Source organism: Bos indicus x Bos taurus, chromosome 4 (assembly GCF_003369695.1).
Source record: "Bos indicus x Bos taurus breed Angus x Brahman F1 hybrid chromosome 4, Bos_hybrid_MaternalHap_v2.0, whole genome shotgun sequence".
NCBI classification, from domain to species: domain Eukaryota; kingdom Metazoa; phylum Chordata; class Mammalia; order Artiodactyla; family Bovidae; genus Bos; species Bos indicus x Bos taurus.
The window spans coordinates 64,179,168-64,196,745 of NC_040079.1; the positions used below are offsets into that span (position 1 = coordinate 64,179,168).

The following is a 17,578-nucleotide window of genomic DNA, read 5'->3' on the forward strand; positions in this document are numbered from 1 at the left end:
TCGCTGGAGGGAGAGGGATTTTTGCCTCCTTCAGACTACTTTTAGACTCAAGATGCAACATCTTGCAGATTTTAGACCTGCCAACCCCTACAATCATGTGAGCCAATTCCTTAAAATACATCTGTCTGTCTCTCTGTATACATTCCCACACACTATATTAGTTCTATTCCTCTGGAGAACACTAATACACACTTCCCAACAGAATCCCATGCATCTGGTGGTCAAGATTCCTATTTTCATGTAGGGCTACCCAAGAGATGAGAAGGAGTTTCAAAACACAGAGGAACACCAGTGGCATATCCCTACTAACTGTTCCCTAGCAGCATACCACAACATATTGAGTTTCCTTGCTCCCACGTAAGTCAATAGATAGACTGAATTATTGGTCTTAATCAAACTAAACCTCATGAAAGAGAAGCCTATCAAGATTCCTGGCAAAGAAACTTAAAGGTTTAAGATACTCTAAAAATGCGAATACAAGGGAGTTAGAAACAACACAACATAACAGATCTGACGCTTCTATTTCTAGTAAAAACATTTTCAGCTAGATTGAAGCAAAAAAAATTACTAAATCAGATTGGGCAAGATTAGAAAAATTCAAAATTATAAATAAAGTTAACTGAAATGCAGATTTATATTCACTCATGACCTTGTCCTAAGTGATTAACCTACATTTCAGCATTTTTTAACAACTCAAAATTTTATGACAGGTAATGATTCTTTAAAGGCAAGGGTCTAGTGCTTGAGTAAGAATACATTTTATATGTAATGGGAATTTTTTAAGAGTTACTATACTCTTACCTGTCTTCTTAAAAATAACTTAATACCTTTTCTTGACATGAGAGATATTCATCATGACTGTTCATCATTTTTATAGATATATAGGACTCTATTCCTACAAAAAAAATTGCCTGTTTCTAGAATTATTTGTTTTTCTCTAAGATAGTTGTCTTTTCTCTGTGTCACATTTTGTTATTATGTAACAGACTCTTCTGTTTTCTTAATGTTTCTTATCTACTATGCTTTGAAAAATTCTCCCCTTTATTTCCTCTTTTTCATTTTTGTGTATGAAGGCCTCCTTCCATGGCAATTACTTGAACTGATCTCATCTTTGTTCAGAGTGGTTAAACTCAAGTGGGTTAAAACTAGATACATTGTCTTTTATTAACCAGGGTAAGAAGCCAAAGAGTAGATAGAGATATCAGATTCTCACTGTTTTCTCAAGATAAAAGTATCACACACAACCCCTCCACCACCTGAGCCCCACCCTTTTAAAGCCTTTTCTTAGTCTGCTTCTAACATTTTAATCCTTTTTCTCATCGGGATCACCCATAATGTTGTATTTATCCTACTCTAGATACTGTGGGCCAACATCAAAGTACTCAATAGTACACAGAACTGAAAAGATATTGTAGGGATAAAAAGAAAATAAAGGAAACAAAGTACTACTAATTTCCCATTTCTAAGCTCAATTAAGTTTTCTTTGTTCTAAAGTCACAGTTAACTTAATCAGGAGATTGGCATTATCTGGGGCTTTGGTTAAAATTCATTTTATAGTCTCTTTTAAGAGAATTCATTCATTCATTGATTTACTGTGTTTGCAACTCATTGCAGTACTCTTGCCTGGAAAATCCCATGGACAGAGGAGCCTGGTAGGCTGTAGTCCATGGGGTTGCAAAGAGTCAGACATGGCTGAGCAACTTCACTTTTCACTTTCACTTTATGTGAGTTGGGAAGATGCCCTGGAAAAAGAAATGGCAACTCACTCCAGTATTCTTGCCTGGGAAATCCTGTGGACAAAGCAGCCTGGCAGATGACAGTCCCTGGGATTGCAAACAGTCGGACATGACTGAGTGACTAGCACTTTCTTTTCAATTTATGTGCAAGGTTACTGTGTTAAGCCCCTGAGTTAAAGCAGAGAATAACAGAATTTGAACATCTGTCCTCCTGAAGTACTCACTAGTACACGGTTTAGAAAATTGTAATGGTTAGGAAGATTGTTATAATGACCCTCGGGCAAGTTACTAAAGTGATTAACTTAATTCTTTTGCAATTCTCTAATCCTTTCTTAAAGTTCTCAACTATTATTAAAGCCTAAAGAAAACCTGGTTTTTAGACACAGACACAAGTTCTCTTCTGATTTTACGATAGAGTAGATTAATTTACTGTGAATTCTGTAAAATATACAGACTTTCTTGGGTTTTCAAAACTATTTCTACCTTTGGGAATATGTATTCAATCTAGAGCTAATGCATAAAAATACCCAGATTCTGGGAAGAACAGGTTTCCCCTCTTAGCAGTCCTTAATGCAAATAAACATTGCCTAAAGGCTTAGAGATTGTGTGAGGAAGACAATGTCATTCTGAAATACCTTACTACTCTACACTCACATTTATAGTTTAAAAGCTCTATGCTATGACCTCTACTGCTACTGGTTTAGATTAAAGTTAACATAGGTAACAATGTTTCTTTGAAGGCTAAAAACCACTGCATTGGCAAACTGAGGTAGAAAAGAATCCAGCTGGCTAAGGTTCTTCAACAACTTATATATTTCAAAGAAGGCTTCCATCGGAGGTTCATATTACATCTATGGTCATGTTAAGACCACACTCTTAATTTTAAAATATTCTCCAGATGTAAAGCAATTACTCTCATACTTTCTATATCATATTACTCAATTGTTTCCATATTTTTCTTTCACTTATTCAAATATATACTAATTACTGTATGCCAGGTATTTCAAAATTCTCCAAGCCAGGCTTCAGCACTACGTGAACCATGAACTTCCAGATGTTCAAGCTGGTTTTAGAAAAGGCAGAGGAACCACAGATCAAATTGCCAACATCTGCTGGATCATCGAAAAAGCAAGAGTTCCAGAAAAACATCTATTTCTGCTTTATTGACTATGCCAAAGCCTTTGACTGTGTGGATCACAATCAACTGAGGAAAATTCTGAAAGAGATGGGAATACCAGACCACCTGACCTGCCTCTTGAGAAACCTATATGTAGGTCAGGAAGCAACAGTTAGAACTGGACATGGAACAACAGACTGGTTCCAAATAGGAAAAGGGGTACATCAAGGCTGTATATTGTCACCCTGCTTATTTAACTTATATGCAGAGTACATCATGAGAAACGCTGGGCTGGAAGAAGCACAAGCTGGAATTAAGATTGCCGGGAGAAATATCAATAACCTCAGATATGCAGATGACACCACCCTTATGGCAGAAAGTGAAGAGGAACTCAAAAGCCTCTTGATGAAAGTGAAAGTGGAGAGTGGAAAAGGTGGCTTTAAGCTCAACATTCAGAAAATGAAGATCATGGCATCTGGCCCCATCACTTCATGGGAAATAGATGGAGAAACAGTGGAAACAGTGCCAGACTTTATTTTTCTGGGCTCCAAAATCACTACAGATGGTGACTGCAGCCATGAAATTAAAAGACGCTTACTCCTTGGAAGGAAAGTTATGACCAACCTAGATAGCATATTCAAAAGCAGAGACATTACTTGGCAACAAAGGTTCGTCTAGTCAAGGCTATGGTTTTTCCTGTGGTCATGTATGGATGTGAGAGTTGGACTGTGAAGAAGGCTGAGTGCCGAAGAATTGATGCTTTTGAACTGTGGTGTTGGAGAAGACTCTTGAGAGTCCCTTGGACTGCAAGGAGATCCAACCAGTCCATTCTGAAGGAGATCAGCCCTGGGATTTCTTTGGAGGGAATGATGCTGAGGCTGAAACTCCAGTACTTTGGCCACCTCATGCGAAGAGTTGACTCATTGGAAAAGATTCTGATGCTGGGAGAGATCGGGGGCAGGAGGAGAAGGGGACGACAGAGGATGAGATGGCTGGATGGCATCACTGACTCGATGGATGTGAGTCTGAGTGAACCCCGGGAGTGGGTGATGGACAGGGAGGCCTGGCGTGCTGCGATTCACGGGGTCGCAAAGAGTCAGACACAACTGAGCGACTGATCTGATCTGATCTGATGATATAGTTATAAGGCAAAGTTACTAACCTTAAATTTACACAGAAGGAATATAATTTAGGTAACTGCTCTATTAATAAAATATCATGAATTATTTTTACATGCCTTTCTATAAGTACAGCTGAACTGAGAATGGGAAATACACACAATATAATAAATATATAGTACTACATGAGAATTCAATTCAGTTCAGTTGCTCAGTCGTGTCCAACTCTTGACTACCACTTCAAAAAACATCATAAATAATATATGATTTGGGAACTGAGGTTATCTGTTCACTCCTCCATATACTGTTCTCAATATGACTAATTTGGCTATTATCAGTATAGTAAGAATAAGCATAGTAACAATGTGTTATTAAATTTGGTGCAAGAAAATATTCAGAACTCCGTGTAATACTGGGACTAATCTAAAGATTCCAGCTCTGTCTATGGCAGATCCATGGGTAGGCAGTTTCCATGGGCCAAGTGAAGCAAGGAAATGGGTGAGAATCAGGGAAAAGCCATGCCCTCCAGTGACCAGCAGCCTGTGACTACAATATCTATTGCCTGGTGAAACAGAAGTGGTCAGGCAGGAGTGGGCTGAAACTCAAGGCAGTTGTTTATTGATTACAGGGTTTCAGCTATTTTATCTCTTTTAAACAGCAGCTTCCCCATAAGCTTCATGGTAGAAGGTTTAGAAAGTCAAAGACACTAACCCTCTTCTTCACCATAAATCCTATCTAGGCCTAAGTACTAGATCTCAGAAAAATTTTATATTTCCTTTGTTTCACTTAATTAACAGCAGTCTTCCAATTTACCCATACTTTTGTTTCCCCCTCTTAAATATGCTTTCAAACAATATTACAGCTATACTTTCTCAAAAGAATGAGAGTATAAACAAAGTAGGGAAACTGTTAAATAACACATACGAAGGTATTTAAAAACTGGGATTCATGTTTTCCCCTGCACATGCCATTATCAGTTATACCACTTATTGCACTATTGTCTTCATGAAAATAACTGAAAAATTAAAATAATACTGTGATAAGGAGCTTAGTTATCCATCTTAGTACAATGGGGACAAAGATAAAATTCATTAAACCTGCTTAAAGCCATGAATTTTCAACCTCCCAGTTTCATACTTACTGGGTATGCAAAAAACAGAAAAGCTAAATTTAAACTGTGTACTCAATTTTAAATTATTAAAGAACATGTAAAACATACTGGAAATATATTATCACCAATGCTGATTAAAACATGAGGTATAATAATATTATTTTTTAAGGGAATGGGAATGAAAGATCTCTTACAACTTTCCAACTTTCTCATATGAATTCACTCGACTCTTTTGAAAAGCAATTACCTGCCCTCAAAGAGTTTATAAGTGTCTACAGGTCCAATGCCATTGAGCACACTGACAATCTAAGTGAAATTAAATCTGTCCCACCTCTTTTCCCTTGCTCTTGTGTATTTTGATGTACCAAAACTTTGAAAAAAAAAATTAACACTCCTCCTCGGATAAATCATAAAACAGGGTATACTGATTCTGAAAAGCACAATATCTGTTTTTCTTATACTCAGCAAAAAAGAACTGAATTTAAATTAAAATGCAAATAAGCCAACTACTTTGGTGACTTAATACTGTTAATATTTAAAAATAAGACATGAAAAACAATGGCTTTGCTCTGGGAACACCCTATACTTTTTAACTACCAAGTAAACAACCAAGAGTAATAAATATAGAAATATGAAGCTGAAGAAGTAAACTAAGCCACCTACTACTTTTACATACATTTACCTCCCTTGGTATTATGCTATGTTTTTTAAAACCTTACTTTTCCATGTATCTAGCATAGAGTTAGAAATACAGTAGCATTTAGTAAATATTACTTTTTTGAATGACTGAAAATATACCTGCTTAAATGTTCTGGTTGCTGGGGCTACTTTATACTTCACCCTAGTGGTCACTAGTTTTGCCTTTCAAATACAGACTTTGGGACTGTGTGTAACAAAATAAAAATTACAGTGCAAATTGAAGGTTAAACATTCCACCAGTTAAAATTTGTCTCAACCGACTTTCCCTCTTGATAACTGGCTATGATGCTTCTAAATACGACAATGAAGACTCCAACTATGTTCAATATACCGTATCATGAAATGTACTTTACTTTATCCGAAATCTCTGAAAATCACTATTATATGTTTAAAAGTTAAAATCTGCAGAGTACTATCCTTAACCATGACTTACCACAGCAATATTTTGACACTTTCATATCAAAATGCTACGACAAAGAATGAGTTACACTTATCAAAATGCAAGTGATTTAAAAATGTCAAAGAAAACATAAGTACCATCACCCTCCAACACTCCATATAAAATTATTAAATGAAAAAAAGTTGGTAAATGTTTTCTAAGATTCAATACCAAAAGAGCAAGTTATTCTAGTTAACTAGAAAAAATGGCATTAACTAACGAAAAATCCATTCTCTGAGTGTAATGAGTGATTTTTAAAATTTTGGACCAGAAAGACTTATCTACAAAAGGAAGAGGGATAAGAACAAAGCTTTCAAGTAAAGCATGTCTTCTGGAGAAGTACTATAGAGGGGATTTTTATTAAGAAAGTGATTTTCCTGGAGATAAGAAGGGGGTGATGATTTAAAACTGCAGCAAAAACAACACAATTTACTCTTCAACCCACTCAATTCTATATATATACATATGCCTTCTGTTCCTTAACTTTAGCCAATTGCCAGCATCTCTCCATTCTCTAATTTAGTGAATGCTGTTGTATTAGCATTAAAAATAAATTCAGTTATATTCTACTTAGGTGATTCAAGATAATAAAAAAATTATAGACTTAACAAATACAAAATAATACATGTGTTGTAGTCATTTGGGGAAACTCCTGAATTTCCCAAAAGACATTATCCTATCTTAATCTTTTCACTTGCTACCATGGTTCTCTTAAGAACATCTTCTCAATCTGTGTCCAATTAATGATTATCTTTAATTGGATAATCCATACTGAACTATTATGTTCATTATAGTTTCCTTTTCATTCCTATTATACATAAGCACTACCTAAAGTTCCATAACTGAGGTTTCTCTCTTTCCTTCTCTCCTTCTACTATACAGTTTTTCTCCAGACTAATTCAGGTGATATTCTGTATATCCAGATGCTATCACATACTTCCAACAATCAAAATAATCCCAGATGCAGATTATATTTCTATATATATTTTTTGATTTTTAAAATTTTTTCTTAGCCTGAGACTCACATTTTCAATGATATGCAAGATAATAATAATAAATATATCCTGTTGAACTTATTTAACTTAACAAGTATCTATTGAGGACCTTGTATGTGTTGGCACTATGCTAGGAGCTGAGGTGCAAGGCAGATGTGGACCTTACCTTCACAGGGTTTACAAAGTGGTCTAAGAGGAAAGATAAACCATAAACAGAATAAGAAAAATACAACGTGTTGGAGCAGGGGTTTTCTAACTTTTTGGTCTCAGAATCCCTTTCCACTCTTAAAAAAAAGATCTCAAAGAACTTTTGTTCATACAGGTTATATAAATTGATGTTTACTGCATAAAACAAGCTGAGAAAAAAATTTTTTATTTAAAAAACAGCAAAATAAAAATCATCATAGGTTAACATACATAGTATTTTTGAAAAAAAATTCTACTTTCCAAAATAAAAATGTTAATGAGAAAAGTGACATTGTTTAACATTTTTTGTTGTTGTTGTTGCAAATCTGGCTAAACAGATAATAGCTAATCATGCCATGATGTTTCGGTTTGCCTTTTGTGTACTTCCCATATGACATAATAGATAATTACTCAAGAGTTACGTTGAATATGATTTATAATTTTTATTGTCTCATCACCAACAATCTTAAATTGAAACTGGCCTTTTTAAAAAAAAAAAAAGTGGGTTCATGATGAAGAATACAATGACTATTAATATAACTTGGTTTCACTGCCTTGATCGTGCTTAGATGCCAGTAATTTTATCTACCACTTCTTCTGAACTATCAGTACAAACAGCAACATAGTAAAAAAGGCAAATACTATTTTAATATTAACATGAAATACTTTGAACTCACAGACCTCCCCAAAAGGGCTTCAGAGACTCCTAGAGATCCATGGATCATACTTTGAGATCTGCTGTTAGTTAGAGAAGTATGTAGCTTTGTTGATGATACCGAACCTAGGAGTAAAGGAAGTTCTTCCTCAGAGTGTTGAATGTTTAAGACTATATAAGGATTAAAAGGAAATTATGCAGGTTGAAGGGGTTAAATGCTGGCTTGTGAGAGGGATATTCTAGGCAGAAGGAAAAACACCAGGCAGAAGCTAGAATTTATTATGAATAAAAGGAAGATCAGTATTATTGAGTCATATAGTTAAAAAGAAAAGGTACCAAGGAAATGAGGGATGCAAAGGTCAATAATGAAGGATAATGAAGGATTTTTTATGTTATGCCAAGGAACCTGCATTCTATCTCAGAGCAAAAGAAAATCCCTGAATGGTTAGGAGAGTTTGCCAAGTGAGCATCAGGTTTATGTTTCAGATAAAATTCTCAGGTTGAACTGTGGATAATGAACTTCAGTAAAACTGGAAATAGGAGTCTATTGTAATTGCCCTGGTGGGAGAAGAGGACACAGAGGGCTAGACAGACTGAAATGATATTGATAACTTGGAAACAATAATAGGACTTGGTGATAAACTAGATGTGCGAAGTGAGATAGGGAAGGAGTCAAGAATAAATCTTTAAGTTTCGAGCTTTGGCATACAGACGCATTTAATGAAAAAGGGAACACTGGAAGAGGAACAAATTCAGTAGTAAAGGGGAAAATATTAGCTTGCTCATGATACAAAGGTATCTCACAGGCTTTGTCAACAATAGGTAAATAACTGCATTGAAGTAACTCATTGATACAGAGAACTGTTAAACTTGCACTGTGCTGTGCTTAGTCACTCAGTCATGTACAACTCTTTGGGACCCCATGGAATGCAGCCCACCAGGCTCCTCTGTCCATGCAGATTCTCCAGGCAAGAATGCCAGAGTGGCTTGCCCTGCCCTCCTCCAGGGGATTTTCCCTACCCAGGAATCGAACCAGGGTCTTCTGCATTGCAGGCAGAATCTTTACCAGCTGAGCTATGAGGGAAGTCTTGAGATAGAGAAGGAGTCAAGTAAAAAATCTTCAAGTTTCTAGTTTAGGCATACAAACACATTTAATGAACCAGGGAATACTGGAAGAGGAACAAATTTGGGTGATTCAGTAGAAAAGGGGAGAATGTTAGCTTGCTCACGATATAAAGGTATCTCACAGGCAAAAATACAACCAGAGAAGTTTAGCAGGCACCTAGATATGTGAAGATCAGATCAGAGCTCTGAACTGGAAATACAGATTTGGTATCATCAGCATATACATGGGTAACCAAAATCATGGAAGTAAATTAAGCTGCCAGGGGATGATATGAAAATGAAGAGTAGAGAACACAGGAACCACATTTAAAAGGGAAAAAAGGCTATGCGCTGCTATTAGGTTGTGAAAAAGTAACTGTGCTTTTGGATGAAAAAGTAATTGTGCTTTTGGACTGTGAATTTTAGATCATTATAACTAGACTCAAACACATCTTTACTAATCAAAATAGGAACAATTACAGTCAACTAATTTTTGCCAATGAGAAATAAGTTTATTCCTACAACATAAAAATCTGTACTCTGGGATTCAATGAACTCTTGGAAAGCATTCTGCTGGTTCTGGAAGCATGTTCCCTGCAAAAAGTTGTTGAGATGTTTGAAGAAGTGATAGTCAGCTGACGAGAAGTCAGGTGAATATGGAGGATGAGGCAAAACTTCATAGCCCGATTTGTTCAACTTTTGAAGCGCTGGTTGTTGTCAGGTGGTTGGGCATGGTCATGGAGAAGAATGGGGCCCTTTTTGTTGACCAAAGTTGGCTGCAAGCTTTGCAGTTTTTGATGCATCTCATTCATTTGCTGAACACACTTCTCAGATGTAATTGCTTCACTGGGATTCAGAAAACTGTAGTGAGTCACATGGGCAGGAGACCACTACACAGTGACGCTGATTTTTTTTTTGGTGCAAGTTTAGCTTTAGGAAGGGATTTGGAGCAGCTTCTCGGTCTGACGACTGAGCTGGTTGTTGCCGGGTTGTTGTATAAAATCCACTTTTCATTGCATGTCACAATCCAATCATTGTTGCTGCACAAAATAAGAGAAGATGACACTTCAAAATGACAACTTTTTTGGATTGCAGTCACTTATCAAGCTTTTTCACATTTCCAATTTGCTTCAAATGAGGAATGACTGTAGAAAGGTTGACGCTGAGTTCTTCGGCAACTTCTCATGTAGTTGCTTCGATGATTCTCTCAATTGGTTGTTGTCAATTTCCAGTAGATGACCACTTCGCGTCTCATCTTCAAGGCTGTCATCTCCTTTGCAAAACTTCTTGAACCACCACTGCACTGTACGTTTGTTCGTTAGCAGTTCCTGGGCCAAATGTGCTGTTGATGTTGTGAGTTGTCTCCACTGCTTTACAACCCATTTTGAACTCTAATAAGAAAATCACTGGAATTTGCTTTTTGTCTAACATCATTTCCCTAGTCTAAAATAAATGTAAAATAAACAGCAAGTAATAAATCATTAGCAAAAAAACATAAAGTGAGAAATGTGAATTAAAATGACATATAACCACATTTATTTAAGAATGTATTCCAGTATCACACAGCAAAGTTCAACAATGCAAAACCACAATTACTTTTACACCAATCTAATATTAAGAATGGACAAGAAATGGACTGATACAAGGACATGTCCTTATATAGTACATGTATTAAGATGAAGACTTTTTTTTAAAAAGATGAAAAGGAGAAATGGAAGAGGTTGTTAATAACCACTAAATTATCATTAAGAACCATAAAACAGGTTAATAGGACATGTCTCTGTCACCCCCATAAAGTGAATAACATTCACTGATATTTTAGGATGAGTTTTACTAGGCTTTAGGTAACTCATTCAGAGAAGGCAATGGCACCCCACTCCAGTGGAAAATCCCATGGATGGAGGAGCCTGGAAGGCTGCAGTCCATGGGATCGCTGAGGGTCAGACACGAATGAGCAACTTCCCTTTCACTTTTCACTTTCATGCACTGGAGAAGGACATGGCAATCCACTCCGGTGTTCTTGCCTGGAGAATCCCAGGGACGGGGGAGCCTGGTGGGCTGCTGTCTATGGGGTCGCACAGAGTTGGACACGACTGAAGCAACTTAGCAGCAGCTGCAGCAATAACTCATTAGAGAATGGTAAATTGTTAGTTAAAACACCAAAGACCCTATTTTCTAAATTACTTTTCTGTAATTCTACATAAGTCTAACTAGCTTTATATTTTTATTAGATCAAATTAGATTCAATTCTAATTACTAAGATAATAAACTGTTTTAGATAGTAAATCTTTAATTTACTTTCTATTGAGGGCATAATATACAAACTATAATAAAAATCTTATAAACTGAGTTTAACAGAATCTGGGGGGAATGCTTTATATCTTACCAAGGAAGCACATTTAGTTTAAGAAGCCCTCCAAAAAGAATTTTGGTCATCATTTTTATACACACAGTCATATCCATTTCATCTAAGTTATCAAATTTGTGGGCATAGTTATTTATAATATTCCTATATTATCCTTTTACTGTCCATGGTATCAATAGTCATTGTTTTCTTTCATTTTTAATATTAGTAATTTATCTTTTTTTTCTTGGTAGTTTGACCAGAGGTTTATCAGTTTTACTGCCCTTCAAAGAACCAGCTTTTGGTTCCACTGATTTTCTCTGTGGTTTCCCTGTTTTCAGATTTCATTAATTTCTATTCTAATTTTCAATATTTCTTTTCCTTTTACTTTAGATCTAATTTGGTTTTGTTTTCCTAGTTTCCTACGGTAGAAGCTTATATTACTGATTTTACATCGTTCTTCTTTTCTAATATATGCATTCAATGTTAAAAATTTCCCTCTAAGCTTGCTTTCACTATAGCTCTTCAATTGTGATAAGATGCATTTTCATTTAGTCCAAAGTATCAATATTTAAAAATTTCTACTGTGACTTTTTATGTGACACATATGCTAATTAGAGAGTCTACAAACATTTTGGGCCCTTTAGCTCTCATTGTCTGGAATACCAGACCATCTGACCTGCCTCTTGAGAAATTTGTATGCAGGTCAGGAAGCAACAGTTAGAACTAGACATGGAAAAACAGATTGGTTTCAAATAGGAAAAGGAGTTCATCAAGGCTGTATATTGTCACCCTGCTTATTTAACTTATATGCAGAGTACATCATGAGGAACGCTGGACTGGAAGAAGCACAAGCTGGAATCAAGATTGCCAGGAGAAATATCAATAACTTCAGGTATGCAGATGACACCACCCTTATGGCAGAAAGTGAAGAGGAACTAAAAAGCCTCTTGATGAAGGTGAAAGAGGAGAGTGAAAAAGTTGGCTTAAAACTCAGCATTCAGAAAACGAAGATCATGGCATCTGGTCCCATCACTTTATGGCAAATAGATGGGGAAACAGTGGAAACAGTGTCAGACTTTATTGTTTTGGGCTCCAAAATCACTGCAGATGGTGACTGCAGCCATGAAATTAAAAGACACTTACTCCTTGGAAGAACAGTTATGACCAACCTAGATAGCATACTGAAAAGCAGAGACATTACTTTGCCAACAAAGGTCCATCTAGTCAAGGCTATGGTTTTTCCCGTGGTCATGTATGGATGTGAGAGTTGGACTGGGAAGAAAGCTGAGCGCAGAAGAATTGATGCTTTTGAACTGTGGTGTTGGAGAAGACTCTTGAGAGTCCCTTGGACTGCAAGGAGATCCAACCAGTCCATTCTAAAGGAGATCAGCCCTGGGATTTCTTTGGAAGGAATGATGCTAAAGCTGAAACTCCAGTACTTTGGCCACCTCATGCGCAAGAGTTGACTCATTGGAAAAGACTCTGATGCTGGGAGGGATTGGGGGCAGGAGGAGAAGGGGACAACAGAGGATGAGATGGCTGGATGGCATCACTGACTCGATGGACTTGAGTCTGAGTGAACTCCGGGAGTTGGTGACAGACAGGGAGGCCTGGAGTGCTGTGATTTATGGGGTCGCAAAGAGTCAGACACGACTGAGTGACTGAACTGAACTGAGCTCTCATTGTTATTGATTTATAGTTTAATTCTATTGTGGTTTGAGAGAATATCTTCTATAACTCAAATCTTTCTAAATTTGTTAAGGTGTGTTTTACAGCCCAGAATATGGTTTATTTGGTAAATGTTTTGAAAAAAAAAATCAAACTTTTTAAAAGGCATCAAAGTACTTATTTCATATCATTTACAAGTATATATGTACAAGATGAAGGAGGGTTGGGACACAGCTATTTTACTATTAGAAAGAATGGCAGTAATTGGGGCTTGGGATAAAACTCAAAAAGTAACATCTCAATTCTGAGCTATAGATGCTATTTTAAAAGTGACTCCTCATTTTCACTTTTCACTTTCATGCACTGGAGAAGGAAATGGCAACCCACTCCAGTATTCTTGCCTGGATAATCCCAGGGACAGAGGAGCCTGTTGGGCTGCCGTCTACAGGGTGGCACAGAGTAGGACACGACTGACGCAACTTAGCAGCAGCAGCAATAAAAAATTTTTGGTCTTCATAAAATGTAAGTGAAAAAAGACCAAAGGTATTTTTGCTGTGAGAACTTATCTGAACCCAGAAATCAAAATGACTTTATTTTGGGATAAGACCAGGAAAAAGATAATCTTTGCTATCTACATTTGCAAGTAGCACAGTGATAAAGAATCCACCTACTAATGCAGGAGATTCAAGGGATTCGGGTTCAATCCCTAGGTGGGGAAATTTCCTCCTTGGAGGAGGAAATCCCAACCCATTCCAGTATTCTTGCCATGAAAATTCCATGGACAGAGGAGCCTGGCTATAATCCATGGAGTCACAAAGAATTAGACATGACTGAGCACATCTACGCTTGCTATGCAAAATCACAAGTTAAACAGATTCAGATAGCAATAAACACATATCACCTATATAATATCTATAAATAGAGTAAACATCTGACCTTTGACTATTTCATTTACCTCTCTGCAAGTGTTATGTACAAGAGAGCAGAGATTCTCTTTGGGAAAACTGAGCATTATTTTGTACTGGGGATCACTTTATATTTAGATGCATACAGTGGTAGATTATTTATGATAAAGTATAATGCAGAATGATTGTTTCAATAGCATAGCAAGAGCAGTTTACATAAAAATTTTTATATTATATGGTCTCTATTGTGTAAGAAATGAGGCCTATTAAAAGGACTGGAAAGAAATATACCTAAATGTAACCAGAATTAGGTAATAATTTTTCCACATTTTCACACTGTTATCTTATTTAATTTGTAGTCAGAAAAATATACAATAATTACTTTAATACAACTTGAGAAGTACTGTAATAGAGCTATAAAAAGGTTTGCTATTGGTACCAGAGTATCAATTCTTTTGAGATGTTCAAGTTAAATTCTGAAAGGGAAGATATTTCAAATATATCCTAATGTAATATACCAATAGTTGATCAGAAAAAGGATATACTGCACTTGCAACTGCCAGTGAGACCAAGCATATACCACTAAGGAAATTTACATAGTTCCATAGTACTAGAATACAAGCTGCAGTAAGAGTAAGAGGAATAGGAAGAATAAGTATACTTGAACATACTGGGGCCAGATGCTGTATGAAATAGTTTCTAGAATGAAGAAAATCTAAACCTAGCCATCTTAGGCTAAGATGTTTCAATGCTTAACTTCAATATTTAAACCACTGATAGTTAAACAATGACATTAATAGTTAAACAATAACATATAAACAATCATATTTCTTTTAAGTACTTAAAACTACTCTTTTTCCTTTAAAATTAAACCAGAGACTGAAATTTGACTATAGCAAGGGAGAGGCTGGCAAATACACTCTTCAAGAAACAACTATAACAAAGAACACAATCTTAAAAAACAACCATTTGAGGGCTCGAACATACACAAGCATGTTGCTAAGTGTTAATTCATGAAAACTAGCTGAATCTTGGTTAACAACAGTGGGGATTTGTGGTGCCTTTGCCTGAAGCCACCCTCATTACCTTCACCCTTTTCTCAGCTGGTATGGAAATTCTTTGAGGATAGGGCTGGCTGTGAAAAAAAGCAACTTCACTTCTGGAAAGGGTTAAAGGGATTTTGAGTAAACAGTGAAAAACACACACAAAATTAAGTAGCAAACTCGGTAAGGAACAAACAGGGAATGTAAGCAGCTATGCTAGCTTCAGGTTGCAGTTTTGGTTGGCCTGAACTGTAGACTGGAAGGCTGGTCAGAAATTTAGAAATTCCGCAAAGATTCCGGAAATGAGAGAGACACAGAAGGGCTACAGAAACTCTTCACATAGCCTTGGCTGATTGGGAGGCTAAATGAACATGTACTGGAGACCCATGAGGGCCTGACAGAAAGCAGAAGGTGAGGCAGACTTGAACACTGCCTTAATTTTAAATGTACTCCCAAATCAACACACATCCACTGGCAAAGGGTGGAGGCCTCACAGGTTTAGAGAGGTATTTGAGCACAACTTCTGACTTATCATTGACCCCTAATCTGTCTAGACACAGTTGCAACCCTAGCAAACCAGCCTAAAAAATTAAAAATAATAATGTACAAACTACCAGGGAAACAGATCCCACAAACTAAGTACAGGCAGACTACTAAAAAAACCATCACTACCCATCTTCCTTGAGGGAAAAATCCAAACAAGAGTTCCAAAACAAATGACCAAAAATACACTGGACAGTTTTCAACAAAAAGTGATGAGACATGCAGGAAAAACAGGAAAGTGTAATCCAAATTCTAGAATAACGGCAGTAAATAGAAAGATTCTGAGTGAGTCCAAATGTTGTATTTAGCCAAGACCTCAAATCAGCTATTATAGAAATGCTCAAAAAATTCAAAGAAACCATGTTTAAAGAATTAAAGGAAAATATGACAATGATGTAACAAACAGGGTTATCTCAACAATGAAACAGAGCCTGTAATAAAGAACCATATAAAAATGCTAAGATTCATATTTTCCATATGTACCTGGTTTTTTGGTAGTTGTGTAACTATATCATTTCTCTTTTTTTTTCGCCACATCATGTGGAATGTGGGATCTTAGTTCCCCAACCAGGGATTGAACCCATGTCCCTTGTGTTGGAAGCGCAAAGACTTAACCACTGGACCATGAATGAAGTCCCTATAATTTCTTACACTGGTCAATATTTTTAAAATACTTAAGAATGAATACTTGAGGTATAAGCTGTTTAGCAACTCATTATGCTTTATAAGCTTTGTAGTAACCTTTGAATAAAGGTAAAGATCTTTTCCTACAGAATTAATCAAACATATTTTAATTTTTTAGTGAAATTGTTTATACCTAACTGGGCTTTCCTGGTGGCTCAGATAGTAAAGAATCCACCTGCAGTGTGGGAGACCTGGGTCCAATCCCTGAGTTGAGAAGATCCCCTGGAGGAGGGCATGGCAACCCACTCCAGTATTCTTGTCTGGAGAATCCCCACGGACAGAGGAGCCTGGTGGGCTACAGTCCATGGGATCACAAATAATCAGACAAGACAGAGTGACTAAGCAAAAAAAAAAAATACCCAACTAGATATTTCAACATGGTACAAAATCAAAATAACCAAAGGAAATGTTATGTTGATAATCACAGGTGTGTAACTGTTTTAAGAGTTTAGTTTAATTTCCATGGTTAGCCTTCACTGTCTGTCAGGAATGTTTCTAGAATTATTTTAAGGGAGTAATAAAATATTACTTGATTCCACCAACTTATTCTGATACTACAATATAAAAATAATTTTAATACTATTAGTAATTAATTGCACTGAACACACAGTGAAATACTATTTAGTCATAAGAAAGGGGGAAATCTTGCCATTTTCGAGAATACAGATGGACCTTGGTCATTACACTAACTGAAGTCAGACATGAAAAGACAAATACTATATGATCTTCTATGTAGAATCAAAGAAAATCAAACTGATAGGAACAGAAATCGGATTTGTGATTGTCAGAGCTAAGGATTTGAAGATAGGAGATTGGGTGAAAGGTATTTTCAATTAAGTTCTGGAGATATAATGTCCAGTGTGGTGACTATAGTTAACAATACTATATTGAATATTTGATAACTGATATTAATAAAAGTTCTCATAAGGAAAAAAGGGTAATTAGGTGAGGTATGGTTAACTAAACTCACTGTGGTAATCTTTTTACATTATATACATATTAAATCATTTTGTTGTATGTCTTAAACAATGTTGTATGTCGACTGGTGGTGGTGGTTTAGTCGCTAAGTCATGTCTGACTCTTGCAACATCATGGACTATAGCCTGCCAGGCTCCTTTGTCTGTGAGATTTCCCAGGCAAAAATACTGGAGTTGGTTGCTTTTTCCTTTTCCATGGGATCTCCCAGACCCAGGGGTTGAACCCACATTTCTCCTGCGTTGCAGGTGGA

At 36.4% G+C, this 17,578-nt stretch overlaps 1 protein-coding gene across 1 annotated transcript in view; it reads right to left on the reverse strand.

Annotated features, from left to right (window-relative positions):
* The window catches only part of BMT2 (base methyltransferase of 25S rRNA 2 homolog), a 78,028-nt gene that overhangs the window by 26,754 nt on the left and 33,696 nt on the right, over positions 1–17,578 (reverse strand). The window lies entirely within an intron of this gene.